Source organism: Cebus imitator, unplaced genomic scaffold (genome assembly GCF_001604975.1).
Source record: "Cebus imitator isolate Cc_AM_T3 unplaced genomic scaffold, Cebus_imitator-1.0 Scaffold440, whole genome shotgun sequence".
Lineage (NCBI taxonomy): Eukaryota > Metazoa > Chordata > Mammalia > Primates > Cebidae > Cebus > Cebus imitator.
The window spans coordinates 297,565-300,952 of NW_016107755.1; the positions used below are offsets into that span (position 1 = coordinate 297,565).

Genomic DNA, 3,388 nt, shown 5'->3' on the forward strand with positions numbered 1-3,388 from the left:
TGTTTCTGAGATGGACTGTGGGCACCCCTGGCATCTCAGAGCTTCCTAACTCTGTTTTCTTGAGTCACAACGGGAAAGGTATTAGGACCTTTACCTAATAGGCTACTAATATAATCATTCTGTTTCCCTCCCTACCCAGATCTTCTCTGAAATGGCTGAATCTTTTGACACCTAGCTTGTTCTCTTGCTAATAAATTGAAGACTTTTGGCATATGGTTAAGATCAATTGATGGTGACTGGGCGAGGTGGCTCACACCTGTAATCCCAACACTTTGGGAGGCTGAGGCAGGTGGATCACAAGGTCAGGAGATGGAGACCATCCTGGCCAACATGGTGAAACCCTATCTCTATTAAAAATACACACACAAAAAATAGTCAGGCATGGTGGTATGCGCCTGTACTACTCAGGAGGCTGAGGGAGGGGAATAACTTGAACCCTGGAGGTGGAAGTTGCAGTGAGCTGAGATTGCACCACTGCACTCCAGCCTGGGTGACAGAGTGAGACTCCATCAAAAAAAAAAAAAAAAAGATGAATTTGTCTGATACTTTTTTTTTTTTTGATGGAGCCTTACTCTGTCACCCAGGCTGGAGTGCAGTGGCTCACTGCAACCTCTGCCTCCTGGGTTCAAGCAATTCTCCTGCCTCAGCCTCCTGAGTAGCTGAAATTACAGGTGCCTGCCACCAGGCCCGGCTTTTTGTATTTTTAGTAGATATGGGGTTTCTCCATGTTGGTCAGGCTGGTCTCAAATTCCTGACCTCATGATCTGCCTGTCTTGGCCTTCCAAAGTGCTGGGATTACAGGTATAAGCCACTGCGCCAGGCTTGTGTGTGTGTGTGTGTGTGTGTGCGTGTGTGTGTGTGTGTGTGTGTGTGTGTGATGGAGTTTTGCTCTTGTTGCCCAAGCTGGAGTGCCATGGCACGATCTCAGCTCACCCACTGCCACCTCCACTTCCCCGTTTCAAGTGATTCTCCTGCCTCAGCCTCCTGAGTAGCTGGGATTACAGGTATGCGCCACCATGCCCAGCTAATTTTTATATTTTTAGGAGAGACTGGGTTTCACCATGTTGGCCAAGATGGCCTTGATTTCCTGACCTCGTGATCTGCCCACCTCGGCCTCTCAAAGTGCTGGAATTACAGGTGTGAGCCACGGCGCCAGGCATATGTTTACACTTTTTTTTTGGTCTTTTTTTCCGTCCTTTTTGTAGAGAACAGCGTCTTGCTATATTGCCCAGGCAGATCTCAAACGCCTGGGCTCAAGTTATCCTCCCACCTCTGCCGCCCTAAGCTGGGATTACAGGTGTGAGCCACTGCGCCTGGCCAGGCATTTTTTTTTTCTTTCACTTAATTTCATATTCCCACCACAATAATGACTCCTTTAATTTAAACAAAAAACCATACAGGGTTCCTGAAACAGTGGTAAAAAGGAAAGGAAGTGTCAAAGACTGCAGGACAGGTGGGGTGGGGAATCAGCGAATCGTCTTGACTGGGCTCTTGAAGTTGCTGGCGGCTTGGAGTGGCAGCTGGTAGGCCATCAGTTGGATCTCGAAACAGTAGAGCCTGGGCACAAACTGGTTGGCAGGTCGTTTGGGCCGGTACTCTGGATGCACCATGAAGAGCATGTGAGGAAAACCAGTGCCGAAATAGGCGCCATCCGTGTGATGGTGCCGCGATGACTTGGGTGTGTATACATCCATGCACTTGGGGCAGCAGAGCTTCACCATGGCTTCACCTGGGATGTCTTAAAGGCCAATGGGAAGCATTGGCTGGTTCTCACAGTATACATGGAGACAGTAGCCAAAGCCTCCCTGCTGGTACTTTTCCAACAGCTGGGTGATGCCACAGTTGGGAAGGATGTAGCGGGTGTGGATCAATCCCTAAAGCATCTCGGCTGCCTGCTCCATCAAGTCACTCTGGTTGGGGTTGTCTTCCAGTTCTTCATCAGGCTCCAGGTCCAAGATCATATCTAGAGCTTGTCGATAGTGAGGGACCTGCTCATTATGAGTCCAGTAAGATTAAATTTGTCCTGGATATAGTCTTCATCCACTTCACAGAAGAATTCATTGCCATGGAGCCCACAAAACCAGAAAATCCAGGACACCTCCTCTGAGCTGCTCATCTTCACATCAGCTGAGGTGGCGCCAGCCATTCTGCTAGTCTCCTTGCACTTCTCCATTTTCTGTTAAGCTCTAAGTGTGACCTTAGAACCCTGGTCAGAGTAATGATGAGGGGCAGGCGTGACGTTATTTCATTTCACAGCTTCTCGGCATTCCACAGGTTTCCCTCTGCCTCCTGAGGGCCTTTCCTAACCCTGAGAGTGGATTCTCAGCTCCAGAAAATGGGCTTGGAGCGGGAGCCACATTGAGGAAGGAGAAGGGCATTGCGGGGGCGTTAGGTAAAAGTAGGACCCCAACCGACAGATCCTGGTGCTCGCGCCACCTGGGCCCAGGCATTTTTTTTTTAAGGCATAGTCTCGGTCTGTTGGAGTGCAGAGGACTGATCTAGACTCACTGCAACCTCTGGCTCCCGGGCTCAAGTGATTCTCTTGTCCCAGCCTTCAGAGTAGCTGGGATTACAGGTGCACACCTCCACACCTGACTAATTTTTTGTATTTTTTGTAGAGATTGGGGGGTCTTACCATGTTGCCCAAGCTGGTCTCAAAACCCTGAGCTCAAGAGATCCTCCTGCCTCAGGCTCTCAATGTGCTGGGATTATAGGAAGAGCCACTGCACCTGGCTTTGCTTATTTATTTTCAGTTTTTTTTCGCAACGAGGTTTTGCTCTGTCACCCAGGCCTCCTGGGTTCAAGCAATTCTCCTGCTTCAGCCTCCTGAGTAGCTGGGATTATAGGCACCTGTCACCTCATCCGACTAATTTTTGTATTTTTAGTAGAGATGGAGTTTCGCCATGTTGGCCAGGCTGGTCTCAAACTCCTGACCTCGTGATCTGCCAGCCTTGGCCTCCCACAGTGCTGGGATTACATGCATGAGTCACCGCAACTGGCCGGCCTTGCTTATTTTTAAATAAGCAGCCACCGGTGATTTTCTCAAGCTGTTGGCAAAAATGCAGAACACAGTTTGCCCATTCCCTAGTTTGGAGATTTTGTCTTTAACAACTTTCCCAGTTTCCCAGTTTCTTCCTGTTCAGAGGTCTTCCCTTATGCCTGACCTGTCTTCACTCCTGCTGCAGACAAACCAGTCCTAAGTCCTAGCAAAAGTCACTTTTTTTTTTTTGAAATGGAGTCTCACTCTGTTGACCAGGCTGGAGTGCAGTGGCAGGATCTTAGCTCACTGCAACTTCTGCCTCCTGGGTTCAAGTGATTCTCCTGCCTGAGCCTCCTGAGTAGCTGAGATTACAGGCATGTGCCATCATGCCTGGCTTAATTTTTTTTT

General features: G+C 49.1%; 1 pseudogene; it reads right to left on the bottom strand.

Moving 5' to 3' along the window:
- Positions 1-1,349: 1,349 nt before the first annotated feature.
- Positions 1,350-2,161, bottom strand: LOC108290599 (annotated as a pseudogene).
- Between the last annotated feature and the right edge of the window lie 1,227 nt (positions 2,162-3,388).